Genomic DNA, 18,482 nt, shown 5'->3' on the forward strand with positions numbered 1-18,482 from the left:
CTCTCTCTTGTCATTTGTGTTTTTGATATTGTATCTTAAAAACCACACCCATCAAAAATCATTAAATGTATGTTTTCTTCTAGTTTCTTGTAAGTTTTCGATCACTTCTAAACTTGTAGCTCTTACATTAAGCTTTGATCCATCTTGAATTCATTCTTGTGACAAGGTGTAAGGTAGGGACTCAGTCTCTTCCCTCTCTGCATGTGGGCAGCCTCTGCTCCTGTCACACACAGGGCCCTGAGACACTGCTCTTCCCCATTGGAAGAGTCCTCTGCTAAAGACACCACTCTTACCCTTGGAATTGTTTTTGCTAAACTGGCAAAAATCAATTCACCACAAATGTATGGATTTATTTCTAGACCCTCAATCATACCCTATGTGCCTTCATTTCTAACCTGATGCCTGGTCGTGACTACTCTAGTAATTTTAAATGAGAAGGCTGAACCTTCTGTTTTGTTCTCTTACAGCCTGTTGTGGCTGTCCTGGCTCCACCGATTTTCCACATAAATGGTAGTATTAACAGCAAAGGATCCAACTGAAGCTTTGTAAAGACTGAATCAAATTTTTGGATAAATTGGACAAGTATTGATTATTTTTTAATTATGAGACAGGGCTTCAATATGTAGTCCAGCCTGACCTCAAACTCACCACTCTTTGTATCTTTACCTTTTGCATGCTGGGTTTACAGGCATGTGCCATTATGCCCTGCTAGAAGTACTGAGTAGGATATTTTCACAATTACTTGTTTCTTTTTTTTTTAAATTTAGTTCAATGATACTCCACAGAGAAGAATATTCTCTTTGACATGTGCTAAATTTATTCCTATTCTTGTTGTGCCACTACTTGGAAGAAACTTCATTTTACATTATTCATTTAAAGTTTAAAAAGTACAACTGATTTTTTTTTTTGGATGGGGCTTGGGGGTGGAGGGTTGGACGGTGGGGGAGTTGAGGTAGGGTTTTTCTGTGGCTTTGAAGGCTGTCCTGGAACTAGCTCTTGTAGACTAGGCTACAAGAGATTTGCCTGCCTCTGCCTCCTGAGTGCTGGGATTAAAGGTGAATCACCAACACCTGGCTACATTTTTTTTTTTTTGGTACAACTATTTTTTTTTTACATTGGTTATATATCCTATAACCTTACAAACTTGCTCATTATCTCTCATACTCTAATGGATTCTTAAGAATTTTTTTATATAAAATAATGCCATCTGCACACAGAGATGGCTCTGTTTTTTCCTTTCTAATCTGAAAGTCTCAGATTTCATCTCCTTGCATAACTGCCCTGGCTATAACCTCTAGCACATACTATACTAGTTTTCTAAACTCATTAGTTTTGCAAAAGAGTCTCTAGGTTTACCGGAGATGGAACCAAGAGATGGACAAACCAAACGATGGACAGATGGACAAAGGGATTGGTGGATGGATGGATAGATGAGAGGATGTATGTGTGGATGGATGGATGGATGGATGGATGTGTGGATGAATGAATGGATGGGTAGATGGATGGATGGATTATAGGTGAATAATTAGGGGTTGTGGATCTTGTGACAATGAGGACTAAGTCCACAATGGGCCACCTATAGGCTGGAGAGACTCAAGGATGCACTACTGATGCATGGCTCAGGCCAAGTACAAAACTCTCAGAACTGAGAATGTAGTGCTAGACCTGCCAGTCCAATTGAGCAGAAAGCCTGAGAATTCTATGGTGTAAGACTGGAGCCCAAAGTCCTTAGAATACTTGTTAATGTCCAATGATTGAAAAAAAAGGGTATCCCATGCCTTTGCTTACTTTTCATACCCTCTGCCTACCTTATGCTTAGCTTGCTATTTCTCACGTATGTGAAGTTTCTACTGTAAGGCCTTTCATCTCTCCTCAGTCAGTCACCATATATATGAACCTTCGACATGAATCACAGTGTTTGGCTACTTTCATTATATGAACAAATCTGATGGCATCTGTATATAGTCTAGTCCTGCAGGCACTCATAATTCCTGTCCTTGTCACAACCATTCCTATGAGGCAGATATGATTGCCACTTCTCTGTAGGTGAGGAACATGAAGGACAGAGGCTACAAACCCTTCTACCATCAGGAAGATACAAAAGTCAGACCCACCCAGTATTAAAGCTGGGCCACCTGGCTCTAGGGGGTCATTCTCTTAAGCCCTTGTGGCTTAGCAATTCCTTTTGTTCACTTGTATTTACATTCTACATATAAACATTGCCAATTTCATTATAACTATATCCTTAGTTTCTGGTATCACTTGTGGCTGATATTCAGAAAATATCAAAATTTACAAGTGGAATGCTAGTCACAAGCCACAATTTGCACAGGACCATGGCAAGCACTGCTGACCACATGTAGCCATGGAGGCTGACAAGGTCCATTAGTCCTGAGACACACCATTTAGTCGATGTAATGTTCCCCAGTCACTTGACAACAACACCAGTGCCCACTGCATAAACAGTCTAGACGCTATGCTCCAGGAAACACTCTGAGAAATAACATTCTGAGGCAAGCCAACAACAGTCCCCAGAAGTATGCCTCTGCCTAGCTTTCTGCACTGGCTCTGTTCCTTTATTAAAATCTAAAGTGAGCTGAGCATGATGGGATGTGTCCGTGATCCCAGCACTCCAGAGACTGAGGCAGACTAGAGTGTATAGGGATCTCTACATATATGCAGTTTCACCGTGAAATTAGCTTATGTGGAAGGGTTAGACTGAATACTTTGTAAAGGCCCATGAAGGCAGTCACTAAAAATGAGTAACAAATCAGGAGTGTGGCAATGACAGCAAAGGCTTAAGTAACAATCCTGTAAAAAAAAAAAAAAAACAAACAAAAAAAACAAAAAAACAAGTGTGTATCCACTCCTTCACAAGAATCCTTAAAGTCCCAGTAAACTTTGAAGAAAATCTAAGCTGGACACATCACTGCACTATGAATTTAGTTTATGCACAAAGAAATTGACCACTTTTCATGAACACACCCTGAGAATGTATAAATGAATGGGAACACACACACATACACACAGAGACAGAGATAAAGAGGAAGGAAGAAAGGAAGGGAGGGAAAGAGGGAGGGAGGGAAGGAGGGAGGGAGTGAGGGAGGGAGGGAGGGAAGAAAGGAAAGGAGAGAAAGGAAAAAGAGACTGAGGCAGGAGGATCATGATTTTGGGATCGGCCTGAACTACATAATTAGAGTTTGTCTATAACCCCAGCAAGTTTACTTTAGAGCCAGTCAGAGCTCTTTCAGGACTACAACTCAGCTCAGAAAAAAATGCTAACATTACCTTTAACCTCACTTTCCTGGCAGTCTCCATTGGAACAACAGGATACAGGACTGCTGAGAACTACCATGTCCCTCTGTAAGTTGGGGACATGTGCTCACCCCAGGCTTACACTTCTCAAAGCTATTTGGTTGGATGTTAGACAGGGCTACCCTTCACCATGTGCGTTTGTCTGTTCTCAGAAACAGACCAGCCCTGTACTGTGCTATTCTCCAAAATGTGTGTGTCCTCCCCCCAAAGACCCACCTTAACGAATAATCATGGCTTCAGATGTGGATGCCCTCATCATCGGCTGTTCAGCTTTCTTGTCTTCCAAGTTATCCACTTGAACTCGCTGGGAAAGAGGGAGAGAATAAAGCTTTTACTTTGAGGTCTAAGAAAGGCAACAGCAAATGATATAAAACACTGTCCAACCCTTGGCTGCTGTCACAAGGTGCAGGCACAGGAGTAAAATCAGCCCACCTCAGTCCACAGACTTTCTCTTAAACACACCAAAACCTGAAAGTAAAAGGGCAGATAGCCTCCTTAGGAATTAGATGTCACATCCAAGAGGCACTGACAATGCTGACTGGATTTCTTGGAGACAGAGAGGTGCTGGGCACACAGAGGTTAGAGCAGGACACCTAAGGCATCCAGAGTGGGTGATTTAGTTAATTGTCTCTGAGCATTGAGTCCAGTGTGGGACAATCTTGAACACATGCTTTCTTCAAAGGTTAGAGAATATGGGAATATCACACCTGCACTAGAAGGTACTAGGGTAGAGTGACTGTCAACATATATGCCTCCATGTATCCTGTATAATACAAAGTGGCTGGACTGGGAGAATCATGGCTCATATTTGAAATGGCAGAGTGACTATGTGGCATTATGATGGCTCAGCTAGGAAGGGAGAGGTGCTGACAAAGCAAGGCTCCTGCCCCAAGATGCAGAGGAAAGCAAAGAGCTGCAGGCCTGAAGTGCTTGTTATAGACTCCCAAGCTATTTCTACCTATTTCATGACAAGTCTCTCCATCACTTCCTTGTACCATTATTTTGAAATCATTAGGAAGGGGTTCACTTGAGCACTGAGTATCCTGTAATGGGTGGAAGGCTGGAAATGCCCCACCACTGTGGAGGCCAGAGCTACTCCAACTCATGGTAGAAATGTTCTGTAGCTGGTCTCCAGAGAATGGGGCTCATTTCCGGAACCAGAGGCAGACACAACATATGAAGGAGCCACCCTGTGCTGGGTGAAGGGGTGGCAGTTAGGTAGCTCATGTGAAGTTTCCACAAGGGAAAATAATTATCACTACCATGTGGTGAAATTCAGACAGGCATTAACTCATTACCTGAAACCACTTAGATGGCTGTCATGTTATGAACTCCAGAGTTAAACAGACTGATTATATATATATATATATATATATATATATATATATATATATATAAAATAAATAAAGTAATAAAGTATATATATATATATATATATTTTAAATCATGTTCTCTCTTTCCCCACAAATCTGTTTATTACTAAAATGTTTTGGAGGTCTTATAACAATTAGGGGCTAGAACAATTAGAGACTGCCTTTCCCCCTTGGGCTCCTCCCCAGTATCCTTAACTATGGAGGAGTGTAGCTGCTTCAGAAGGGGAGTGCCACAGAGGGGCATAAGAATGAAGAGAAAGGGAAGGAGAAGCCACAGGAAGGAGAGAGGGACTGTCATCTCTGCCCAGATGGCACATCTGTGTCTGCCACCTCCCTCCAGAGCCTGGAGAACAAAGGCCTGGAAACTTGGTGTGCACAGATACCTTGGGCTGTGTAAGTGCAGGCTGAGGTAGAAGAAATTCCTCAGTGGAGCCAGAGTACCAGGAAGGAGTCTGAAAGCTGACAAGCCACTCTTTTGTTGAAAGAATGCAGTTTGCTCAAAGACAAAAGACAGACCTGGCCACTGGACAAAGAAACTTCCTTGGCATCTATGGCACCTTCATGGGGGCGGAGCAGTGGGGGGAGGTCCGTTCCCCGCAGTCAGGATAATGTGGGAGAAAAAGAGGAAATCCAAGTCTAGTGACAGATTGAAATTAAAAAATCTACTCAAAGAGATATAAAAATGTGTGTGTGTGGGGGGGTGGTCTGGAGAAAGAAAACAAAAGAAAATGGGGCACTAAATAAATGCCCAGTATGGCTAATACAAAAAGGAAGGGGGGGTGGAGAGCTGGCTCAGAGGTCAAGAGCACTTTCTGTTCTTGAAGACTACTAGTATTCCTTTCCCATCACCTCACCAGGTGGCTCACAAGCACCCATAACTCCAGTTCCAGGGGACCTGACACCCTGGGCTCTGGGGGTACTGGCCACACAATGAGCAGCACATACCTACATGCAGGTACTCATGTAATAAAATAAGAACGAGACGAGACAGAGTTGAAAGTCCAGGGCAGGTGGAAGCTCTTGTCTGCCTCCAGGGCACTCATTCATTCTCACGGTCCCCCACTTTCACTTGGTCTCAGTCTCTGTGCAGAGGCCCTGGCCTGACTTGGAGGCCTATTCTATACCGAGCGCACTTTCTGGGAAGGGTGAGGCCTAGCTCTAGGGCAGGGCTTCTAAAGGCTTCAGCTGATAGAGGCAGTTGCTCATAGCTTATGGATGCTTCCAGTGTGTTTATTCTCATGCTACTGAATTACCCCAGGGGCAGCTACCTCTCATAAACTGAGTCTGGGCCCCTGATGGTCCCTGTTCTAGAGATGAGGAATGTTCCCTGTCATGGGACCTGGCTCTAAACTCTGGGTATTTCTCAATCTCCTCCCAGGATGCCCAGAAGCAAGGAAAGCAGGTTCTTAGTTCCATAGAGCCTTGGACACTTCCTCCAGACTCCCAGACAATTCTCACAATGCCTTTCAGGCTTTTTCTCAGGGAGAACTTCCCAGATTGCCTTGCTTCATCCTCAGGCACCTCTCTACAGAATTCATACATTGAAAAGGATAGTGGCAGTGGGGTCATCCTTCAGAGATTGGTTCCAGGCTCCCCATGGATACCCAAGTGCACAGCCACTTAAGTTCCTTGAGCAGTACAATGGAGTATTTGAAAAACCTAGCCACAACTTCCCCAGAGCTGTCCATCATCCCCAGATGATTTGTAATACCTAACAAGCAAGGCCAATGGAAATCATTGTTATACTGCACTGCTTTTAGAATACCACTAAGGAGAGGCTGTACATGCTCAGTGCAGGGGTTTTCTTGCACTATATGAATATTATTAAAAGCGCAGCCGCTAGAACGTGTGGTTCCTCATACTTGAAGCTCTTGAGAATTAGTTACCTTGGTGAGATGGTATCAAGGAATTGTACTTAAATGATGGGGAAAAATGGTGAAGGTTATCTGGATTCAGACCGGATCCTTCCCCTCCCCACCATACTCTCTGGAGGTATATCGTGCCTTATATTTTCTAAGTCACAATCTGAAGTGAACGTGCATTTGTGGACATTATATATAACCTACAGACAATGTTTAGTACAACAAAAATTCCTTGTTCCCCTTGAGGTAACTCTTAAACCAAGAGTGAAATGAGAGAGAGAGAGAGAGAGAGAGAGAGAGAGAGAGAGAGAGAGAGAGAGAGAGCAGGCTTCATCAGTGATCATGTAGACACGTGAATAGAACCAGGACAGCCCAGTTCTAAGTGGATGGGTGGGCATGGGTGGAGCCCACTTGCTGTTTGTGTGTATGCTCACAGTTCCCTAAAATCAAACTTAAGCTCAAGCCCCATGACACAAACACAAACAAGGTCAAGTCTTTTTGTTGACAAATAGTCACTTACATTAGTTTCTTCTTGACCAAGAACAGTGGGTGTCCAAACTACAGATAGTGACAAATTCTGACAACCCAGATACCTACTAAGCAACTAACAGGAGGGTAACATATATAGCCTGGATACCCTAGGCAAAGGGATGATTCACATTAATATGGCATGTAATATAAAATATCACTTATTTCTGGAAATTCCTTTTTCATATTTCTGGATGACATTAGCCACGGTTCCTTTAACCATGAAAAGTGAAACTGTGGGTGAAAGTGTACTACTTTATGAGGAAATGTCAAAAATAAAGTTGCAAAGCAGTGCTCAAAGAAACAATTTTGGAATGGAAATAGCAATAAAAACAAAAACATTCAAAAAATATTTTTTTGTCAAAACTTCTAAGCAGAGAGTGTAGTAGGGGTCCAGCTTTCAGTGGCAGGGGCAAGAAGATCTTGAGTTCAAGGCCAGCCCAGCTAGTCAGTATGAAAGCTAGTTAAAAGAGCAACATAAAAAAAGAAGGAAAAGGAGGAAGGGAGGGAGAAGGGAACTGGGATTGTCATGTAATTCAATCTTGTTTGTAATTCAAATAAAAAAAGTCAAAAAATATATACGAATTATCACATAAAAAAAAGAAGGAAAAGACTCCCCAAACTTGTAGCTCTAGTATTTCATCAAACTTGTAACTCAACCCTTCTAATGGAGGAAACTGGCTGAGAGAAGAGAGCATCACAGAAACCGCAGCTTCCTCCTGCACCTCCATGAGTCTAAGAACTAAGTATGCTACACCAGAGACACAATGAGCTTTAAAACCATGGGACCTGAGTCAAGGGATGGAAATATAAACACACTCCTCTGAGGGTGCTGGCCATCTGAGGTTAGCCTACCAGTTATCAGAAAGCTGCTGCTTGTCAAATGAACAAGAATCATTCCGGGTTTGAACAGTTCTCTCCCCTTGTTCTTAAAAGGCAGAGAAGGAAGTGAACAGGTGTCCGGCTCCCACACCGGAGTGACAAACATGAGAAACAGGTTTTTGGATGCACTGTTAACAATGACCACAACACCTGCTCTCAACACTATATATGTAGTAACAGCTAGTCATCTCTAGCTCCAATTATCAACCCCCCTCTCTACAGATGAGGAAAGGGAGGCATAGGTTTAAACAGAAAGGAGGACAAGGGCTCTTCAGCAGACAGATACTTGTGTGTGGATTATGTGGTAGTCACACAACTACATACACTTATAACACAGCCGCACACTAAAAAGGAGAGAATTTTTCTACATCTAAATTATGCAGCAATCACTGACATTTAAAAGTGACTCAGCAATCACATCAACAAACTGTCACCTTCAGGATCCAGCACACAGGAAGCTCATTTGCTTAGCAGATTCAAGCTCCCATTTTCTTCACTCTATATTTACTGAAGATTACTGGTGGGGATGCTACGCTTGTAGGAATGAAATCTCCTTTCATCATATGACATGACCTAAAGGACCCCTGGAGTATTAGACAGCCCTGAATATGGGCCTCTCCTATTCTCAGTTCTGCCTTAATTGGATAATTCCAGAACCAGTTTCTTAGGTTGTAAAGTCTTAGATTATAGAGAGTGGTGTAGACAAGTTATATAGTTTTAGATCATACAGAGTGGTGTATATATAGGTTATATAGTCTTAGGTTATACATAGCAGTGTATATAGTTTATACAGTCTTAGGTTATACAGAGTGTGCATATAGGTTATATAGTCTTAGGTTATACAGAGTGTGCATATAGGTTATATAGTCTTGGATTATACAGATGTGTATATAGGTCATGTAGTCTTAGGTTATATAGAATGCTGTAGATAGGTTATATAGTCTTGGATTATACAGAGTGTGTATATATAGGTCATGTAGTCTTAGGCTATATAGAATGCTGTAGATAGGTTATATAGTCTTGGATTATACAGAGTGTGTATATAGGTCATGTAGTCTTAGGCTATATAGAATGCTGTAGATAGGTTATATAGTCTTGGATTATACAGAGTGTGCATATAGGTCATGTAGTCTTAGGTTATATAGAATGCTGTAGATAGGTTATATAGTCTTGGGTTATATGGAATGAGCAGTGTGAGGACACCCAATCTGGCTCAGTCCCTCGTCCAGACTTTCCACATTCTATATAGCACCCACCTGCTGTCAACTTGTAGTCACTTCAGCAGATAAACTATCAAGGTGTCCCCAGTGCTTGTATTCAAGTGACCCTTATTTTGGCCCCAACTACAGTAGTATTGATATTGGTAATGTGGTAAGAAGTGAAATAAAAAGCATAAACACTCAAAGGGACAATCAGATAATGTGAGAACCACATACAAACAAGTCAGAATTTTGTCATAACCAGTCTATTTTATTATTAGTTACTAATGTACAGATTGATAAGTTAAACTTATCATAACTAGGTGTGCATAAGGAAAAAACTATTGTTTGTATAGGGTTTGCTAACAGCCATGGTTTGATGAAAGCCACGGGTTCAGACTCCCTGTAGAACATCATGGAAGCTACACCCACACCTAAGTGGGAACCTCTGTATTACAAATGGATGAGAATATCTCTTTCTTCTTATGCTAAATGTGTGCCTGGTAACCAAGGCTGAAGGAAGGGAAGCCAGTGATAGCACAGGCTATCATTACAGCTTATTGCTGCCTTCCAGTGTTGTCATCTCAATGAAAAGTTACCACTGAAGTCTTTCCACCAGACATCAAACAAGATACATCTTGGGTGTGGAATGGCAAGCCTTGGGTGATACAGAAAATAGTTTTTTTTTTTTTAAAGAAAACTCACAGCACTGTTGAAAAACAACTGCAATATGGTTTGGTTTGGAGACTCGGGCTCAAAACAATGTCACAAATCTGGCTCTTTCCTTGATTCAATACCCAACAGTACTACTGGCCCATGTGAGCCCAGTAACACAGATCAAGTGGTCCACCAAAGCCCTTGTTACCAAGGCTACATATTCTGAAAGTAACTTAACTAAAAAAGAAATATATGGACAAAGGAAATACATGAATGGACAAGTGAAATATATGAATGGACCAATGAATTGACTGATCCATATAAACTGAATGTGTCAGAAAAGCACAATGGAGAATACAGTAGGCATGAGGGCTTCTAGTTTAGATTACATCATGCTCAGGTGTCTCCGAGGAGATTAAACTGGAGTGGAGGCTTGGGGGAGTTCTAGGAAAAGCCTGCACATATCAATAATGAACATGTTCAGGTGAGAGAGGAAGAAGGCCTGATTCCCAGCTCTTGAGATGGGAGTGGGAGACAGATGTTAAAGGAACCAACAGTGTGGCCAGTCTGGCTGGAATAGAGGGTAGGAAGGGAAGAAAACTCAGAGGGCTATGAGGACAGGGTGGCTGGAAACAGCTGAGTGCAGATACCCCTCACAGATTTGTAGCAGTAAGGACAGAAGTTTATTAGTTTTAGAAAGTCAAAATCTAGTCACTCCAAAGAAAATAAAGTTTGGAGAATAGGGAGAGAGGTCAGCAAGAGGAAGCAGGAGTTTGGCAGTAGGACCAAATAGTCATGGCGGGACCCTAAGGGTGGTCCTTTGAATGGATGTGATGATGGTGGTGACGCAGTGGGCAGACTAGGAACCTGGTAAATGAGAGATGCTGGATGGGCTTGTTACATATTCAACAGCAACTATCTGAGTATACTGGTATCAAGAGTTAATGGTCAGGTTTAAGATAAAGAATTGGTAATTTATACTCAAATAGTGCTAAAGACTCTAAGAGTTTTACAATGAAAATAGTTTACTTAGGACCAGTTTAGATATTAATTTGCACTTGCTATGCTATCTCCCCTGACTAGGCTATTATCTATACAAGGTAAGAAAGATATTTTGAGTGCTGCAGAGATGGCTCAGTGGATAAAGTGCTTGCCTCACAAGCTTAAGGACCTGAGTTCAGATCCCAAGGAACACCAAAAAGAACTGAACATGTCAACATCCCCCTGCAAACCCCAGTCCAGGGGTTGCATAGACAGGAGGACCCCTGGACTTGATGGCCAGCAGTTTAGCTGACTCAATAAATCAGCTCTAGACTCAGTGAGAGACCCTTGTCAAAATAAGGTAGAGATTGAAGAAGACACCTGACACTGACCTTTTGGCCTATGTATGCCCACACACCTACATGTACATACACATACATACATAGGAGAGGAGGTGGATAGAGAGAGAATTATAAGAAACTATACACTTCCTGCCATGGTTTGGGCAAGTGTATCCTAAAGGTATTCTAAATATACATACATTAAGGCTTGTTCCCTGCCTGAGGTGACACTAGGAGGTGACTGCACCTATTAAGAGATGGGGCCTAGTGGGTACTGTTCAGGCCATTGACAATGTGCCCTCAAAGGGATTTGGGAACTTCAGTACCTTTTTTTGCTTCTGTCTTGAAGTGCTTGTGTCTCACCACATGCTCCAGCACTAACACTCCACAGACCCAAAGCAATGGGGCCAGCGATTCTTCTGAAACTACGAGCCAAAATTATAAACTCTATCTTTTTAGAAGTTATCTCGGGTATGTGTCATAGTGATGGAAAGTAACACCCTATTAGAAAACTTTCCCCAAACAAAGATTTCTGGCAAAGTTAGGAAAAGCGTCAAAACTTAATGAAACCCAGTCACGATGTTTTTTTGAAGACTTCTTATTTAAGTCTCGGGGGAGCAGAAGAGTACTAACAAGATGATAGAGTATGGCTGTCCCCTTACCATACTCCCTTTATTAGAAAGATTTGTCCAATGGGAAAGAGAACTCAACCCATAACTCACTTGGTTTATGAGTCAAAGAAAGCTCAACCCGCAGCCACATTCACTTGGTTTAAAGGTCTTTTGGGTAAACACCCACACTAAGGATTATTCCTTCAGCAGCTTGACATTTTTACAAGAAGTTTTGAGTTTTTCGAAACTGTAGCTAACCTTAAAGAGGCAAGAATGAATCCACAAGTGTGTGGAGCAGATCCGTTTGATCGCTTCAAGAGTGATATTCAATGATTGGTGGGCCGGTGAGGCTCAGGTTCCACATGACAGGACGTTGAGCCTGTCCCCAAGCCACATGTTCCATCTAAGACAAAGTCCTTATCCAGGATTCGAAACCCAAGACAAGGCTTAAATTATTTTTGCTTAGAATAATTGTAGCCTCCTCCTATGGCTTCTTCCAGGAAGCCATCAACTCTCATCCTTTCCTCCATTCCACCCCTGAAAGCAATAGCCCAGAGCCTGCTGGGAAGCTAGATCAAATAAGCCGCACAGTGCCAGGCCCAGGGTCTCCAGAGACCACAGGCTTCACTTTTCATCTGTTCCTAGAGAAAATGGTTCAGGCCACTCAGAGCCATCTGACACTTCATCTGCTTCTCATTTTTAAAGTTTTACTAAAAAAAAAAAAAGTTTTCCAGAATCATTCACTTCTCCATTATCAGCCAAGAAACAGACAGACACCTTGTGGCCACATAAGGCCAGCAGAGGCGACTCAGATGGCGTCCCCGTGTTTTCCTGGCATGATATTTTTGAAGTCCTTTAACGCCCTACCACACCATAGATTTTAGAATGTGCTCTTGGAAGACCCATCCTTTAAAAACTGTACTGTTTTGCTCTGAGTGATTGCTCAAACCTCTGAGTGTAGTGACTTTTCCCACAGAATGTGCTATTAAAGACAGATTTTCCTGGCTTACTGCTTTAAGATGTCAAGATACATTCTTTTTCCTAATCTGCACTTGGGACTTCCTTTCACACAGCCTTCGTTTTATACTAACCAGCTGTTCCTGGCTTCTTCTTGTGCTCTAGGCTTCCAACAGGTCACCAGTTCAGATATTCACCACACTTCTTCCCAACAGCTCCAAACAAATCACCTCCATTGCTATTTTTCAAATACCTTAGAGTTAAAACACACATACTCACTCAGTGTCAAGCCCTCTGCCGAGACTGGATTAGTGTGGTTTTCTTTTTGGATTCCTGTGCTATAATGACCTAAAGATGGATTAGATCTGGAATCTTAGAGGTCTGTTAAATATTAACCAGGATGTGAAATGCTGGAAAATTGAGTCAATCTGAGTTCCCATTATGAATCCAGACTGCTATCATTTCTTTGTTGGATTCTAGAAGACTCTCAGAAATTCACACAACTCCCAGGTATTAATGGCTCAACCTGAGAAGCTACTGAAACCTATAGGCTCACTCTGGGGAAAACTCCAAACAATGATTCTTCCACTAACTGTTCTAGAACAAGGCTCAGCAAGCTGCAGGGCCACACCCAGTGGCTGCTCTCTTTTGTCAATTAAGTTTTATTGGGACAAAACTATGCTTAATCATTTCCATATTACCTATGCTTTGTCCCCCCCCCCCCACACACACCATGTTACAATGGCATAGCTAGATAAGAATGACAGATAAGACACTTAAAAATGAGACATTCACTCTCTGGTCCTTCATGAAAATGTATGCTATGAACCTTTAAGACCAGTGATATCTAAGCTATTGTATGTACAAGTTCATAAACTAGGATATCTTGGTTATCATGGGAGAAAAATTAATGGAAAAGTTACCAAAAAGTGGCCCACAGAAACAGGATTCCCAACCCCAGTTCTTGGTATCTATTTGCCACCATCCCCCAGTGTCTCAAGGGCCCCTTTTCTATGCAGCATGCTCCCTGGGAAGCTGACAGGGGCTCCTCTCACAATCGAATCATCTCAACTCCACCTTTTCCCTTGCCTGCCTTCCCACCTAGGATGTGGGCTCTCCTGAGGAAGTTCAGCTCTCTTCCTTTCATCTCCCAGGACCAGGTGCAGACAGGTATTTCAGCAAAGATGGGGCCAGAGGATGAGTGGAGAAATAGATCAACACTAGATATAGCCTTGCTTCTAGAAGATGCTATGCCAGTCACTTTAGGAATTTATTAGTAAATGATACCATAATTTCCCAAACAAAGTTTCATTAAAAAGACTATTTTTGTTTATCTTGGATATTAATGAGTCTTAATGAGGCAAGCATAGTGGCTCACACTGTTAATGCTTGTAGGGAAGGCAGAGACAGGTAAATCTCTGTGAGTTCAAAGCCAGCCTGGTCTCAGGAGTTTCAGATGGAGTAAAGACTTATCGTTACAGAATGGTGTCAGTGAGTAGGATGGCCTCATGCCCCGAGGTTCCCAGAGGAAGAGGGAAAGAACCTGCCTCTGCAGCCTGCCCTGTTGAGCTGCTGGGTAGCATCAGAGCAGCTTCCATACGCTCGCTGGTACTGTCCTGCGAGCTCTTGAGAGTTGGACTCTGCATTCCAGAGACGGCCTGCAGCCCTCCAGAGTTCTAGGGTTAGGATACTGTGTTCTCACCCAGAGCTGCCTTCTGCGACTAGTCAAGCAGAGGCAGAACCCAGGCAGCTGGCGGTAGTGTTACGAACTTCCATGTAAACTTCACAAAAGCTTAAAAAGAGATTTTAGAAGCAAAGGAACAGAGACAAGCACTTCTTGGTAGCAGCATTTTCTTGGATGGTCTTTGTTTTGCTAGAGACAAGCAGAGACTCCAGGGATTCCTTTAAGAGAGGTTTCTTGACTCAGCCTAAGGGTTGGGGGGACCACAGGGCCTCTTTTTAAGAGGAGCGGCTAGCTCAGTCGGAGAAGACGTCTGCAGCTGGCGTCCGATAAATGTTTATGGTTGATAATTAAGACTGAGCTAGCAGATGAGAAATCCTAGTCTTTGGCCAAGCAGCATTTGTACCTAATATAAGTCTCTCTGTGTTACCCGGGACCTTAAGGTGGAGGCGGACAGAACTCGGGCGGCCTGGCAGAAAGCACACACGTGGCGGCGGGGCTCGGGAAGATGGAGTAAAGACAGGCTAGTAAGGTTATACAAGAGGAGGAGGAAGAAAAAGAAAAAGTACATCAAAGTTAGGAAGAAAAACTTAGAAATGAGCTTGGGCAGACAGGCCAAGGGCAGGTTAACATGGTGACTCCATGTATCTACTGACAAGTTCCAGTGGCAGGAAGTACAGGAATGGAAGATAAAACTCTGGGGATAGTTCCAAATGCAGGGTATGTTTCAGATTCAGGGATCCCTTTATGTACACATGGAAGTGCCTCGGGATTGCGACGCAGAGCTAAACACAAATCCCATGCCACTTCCCAGGTCTGAAAGGAACTTTGTCATCTTAGCATGCTGCCTATGTTTTGACTGCCACACCATCACATGAGGACAGATGGGCAATTTTCCACCTGTGGCACCGATAGGTGGCAATTCAAAAGCATCAGATTTTGGAGGATCTGCCTGTCTTAAGTTTTCAGATTAGGATTTAAACCATGTATTTTTGTTTCATCTCAACCTAAATTCTAACCAAGACTTTCATTTCCAAATGAAAATGCAGAGTTTGGGTATTCTATGCCATCCAGTAAGGGAGATGCGCTTCCACTTACGATAACTTCCTGGAAAAGCAGCTGATGTTTGTTTTGTTTCCTTATTTTGTTGAGAGATCTAGGTATTGATCTAGACAGTGAGGACTAGATAGTAAAGAAAGACAATCCACTGAGGTGTGGTGGCTCACACTGTAATCCCAGCACTCCTGAGGCTTAGGCCAGAAGATCCAGGCCAACCTAGGCTACTAGAGAGGGAGGGAATAAGTAGGACAAAGAGGAAGGAGGGAGGGGGAGAGAGGGAGGGGCATAGGAGATGGGGGAAGGGAGAGAGAGAGGGAGAAAGAGGAGGGAGAGGGAGAGGGGGAGGAGAGAGAGAAACAGGAAGAGGAGACAACTTGCCTGGTAGGAGGGGGAGAGGGAAAGAAAGGGACAGGGAGGGAACTGAAGGGAGACTCATCCCTGCCCTTCCTCCAGCACAACTGGCTTATAAAAATCCCAGAATTAATTTTGACAAGATTTTTCAAGTTATTTATATTCCACAAATTTCCCATATATATACATATATGTATATGAGAGTTTTATGTTTCCAAAATAAAGACAGGCTTTCACATCACATTTGTTAATTCATGTAACAAATTACTACACAGTTCTCAGTTTAAAACGATACACACTTATTATGTCAGACTTCCAGAAGTTGGCTCTGAAATGGGGCTCTCTGAGCTAAGAGGGAAGGTGTTGGCAAGGTCATTGTCAACAGAAGAGAATCCACTGCCTTGTTTTGCATATCCTGAGGGCCTCCTGTAATCCCTGACCTTCCTGCACCTTCCTGGCCCAGGCAGCAGTGACCATGGGTCTCATCCCAGGAAATCACTTGGACCTCCATGATTCTCATCTTCAGTTCAGGAGCCTTAGGGTTTGTTGGGAGCCAAAGCTCTGGAGCTCCGGTCTACATTATATTGAAGATGCTAGCTGGTTTGCTGTTGAATGGCATAGCCTCAGTGAAGAATATCCCCTAGTTTCGCATCTCTACAGAACTGAGCATTTGAATAGGCCTGCACCAGGGCGGAGGGCAAAGTCTACGTGATATGTGATAACAGATAGTTAGGAGGTTTCTGGCAGAGAGGTCGACTGGAGGAGAGACGGTAGAGAGATCTGCTGATAGGGCTAGGGAGACGGAAGAGAAATGGTCTTGGGGTCAGGAAAGAATGGTTAGATTACAGCCAGGAAGACGCTGAATAAAGAAGAGACTCCAGTTTTGCAGCATGGAACTGAGAGCTCTCTAAAGATGACAAGACGCCTGTGTCTGGTCTTTATCGCTGTTGGGTTGCTAGGAGTTTCCAAGTCCATGCTCCCCCACTCAGGTGGAACCTTGTGGCTTCTATTGTTTGGGGTTGGGGCTGAGACATGCTGGGCCATGACAGGGGTTATACTGGCCCCACCTGGAGAGTCGCTCAAGGACAGCTGACTTGCAGCCTTCATTTCAGTTTCCATGTAATAGCATATTGTAGATTAGGTTATGGGAATGTTTGGGATGGTGGAGTGACATGTAAATGAGGCCAGGCATCCCAAGTGACATGCATGAACCCCAGAGGGAGACTCGGAACCACCACATGACCCCTAAGCCACTGGGAGCTTTCTGCCCACAGCAGCCCACATGCCTCTTCACAGGGGACAGGCCTCTGTTCTCCCTCCTTCCTAGAGCAAGTACTGTTTCTTGCTGTTTCCTCATCCTCAAACTGTTCTAAGTTGAAAGACTATTTCTCCTAGATATCTACCCTCCAAATGGAAAATCCAGTCCCTTTCCTCCATTCTATTCTGATGGATCTCTTACTCAGGGATTATTTATATATTGTTTAAGTGGTATGAAGACGCATACCTTTGTGTGTGTTTCTATGTCTTTGCTACCAAAGCATCCAAGAGGTCATTCAATTCCCTCTTCTTAAGTTCAAGGAATAAGGGTGTGTGTGCACATGACATGAATTCCTTGAGAGTGAACACTGGCTTTTTGTATGTGTGTATGCTTTGTTTTGGTTTTGCCTTCTGGTGTTGAAGAATCAGCCCAGAGATTCACTCATGCTCAGAATGTGCTGTTCCACTGAGCAACACCATCGGCACCAAGAGCAACGTCTGTTTAACTCGCTCCACACCAATTCTTGGTAACTGCAATGCAGAGCACATTCAGAGGTCTTTGGCCATGAAGATAAAGCAAGGCACATTCTGGGGCTGTGCACAGGGAAGAGATTTCCTATGGTCCAAGGTAAGCAGAGACATCTGTGCAAGGCTCTGGCTGTCCTAGCAGGCAGGGCAGTGGAGGTCATTCTGGCCCTGAGATATCACCTCAAGAGGCCCCAACAGCTGGCTCTTTGAGCACTGGTTCGGGGGAATTGGAGCCAGGCCTTCTGTTTTTGACAACGGCTTGTGGCCACACTAGGGCAGCATTTCAGCTGGCACTGGCCTGGGATGCAACTCCTTCCCATTTGGCCATATGGAAAGGATTTTCCAGCTCTCTGTTCCTGCTGGAATGTTTTCATGACCCTCAGGCTTGGAAGCATCTATTGACAACTAGCCCTAGTAACGAGAGTTCCTCTCAGGTCACCAGAACCCATCCAGGCCAGGAGTCACTCATCTTAGAGACACTTCAAAATTAAGGTGAATGAAGCACTATGGTCAACCATTTATTAGTTGAAGAGATGGCTCAGTGAGTAAGAGCACCTGCTAAGCAAGCATGAGGACCCAAGTTCGGATCCCAGCACCCACATATACAGCTGGGCGTGGGTGTGTGCACACATATATAACTCCAGTACTGTAGTGCTGAGTGGTGGAGACAAAGTGCTTACAGGGGTTTGTTAGTGTCAGCCTAGCTCCAGGTTCAGGAGAGAGACCTTGTGTCATGGGAATAAGAAGAGTGATAGAGTAGGACACCTGATCTCTCCCTCTGTGCAAAACTCAACACAGGCTTGCACAAGTGTTACTATCCATACACACTCATGTGCACATATTCACACAGGCACACACATACACAAGAGAGGGGGGGGGACTGTGATCACATTAAAATTA

The 18,482-nt window shown here is 43.4% G+C and overlaps 1 protein-coding gene across 2 annotated transcripts in view; it reads right to left on the minus strand.

The window, feature by feature from the left end:
- Svil (supervillin) overlaps positions 1-18,482 on the minus strand; it is a 190,962-nt gene that overhangs the window by 135,856 nt on the left and 36,624 nt on the right. For both annotated transcript variants that reach the window (XM_035442780.1, XM_035442779.1), the window contains exon 2: positions 3,532-3,619. The gene's annotated coding sequence lies outside the window, so the exon portion shown is untranslated. The remainder of the gene's footprint in view (positions 1-3,531; positions 3,620-18,482) is intronic.

This window comes from Cricetulus griseus, chromosome 3 (assembly GCF_003668045.3).
Source record: "Cricetulus griseus strain 17A/GY chromosome 3, alternate assembly CriGri-PICRH-1.0, whole genome shotgun sequence".
In the NCBI taxonomy this organism is placed as follows: domain Eukaryota; kingdom Metazoa; phylum Chordata; class Mammalia; order Rodentia; family Cricetidae; genus Cricetulus; species Cricetulus griseus.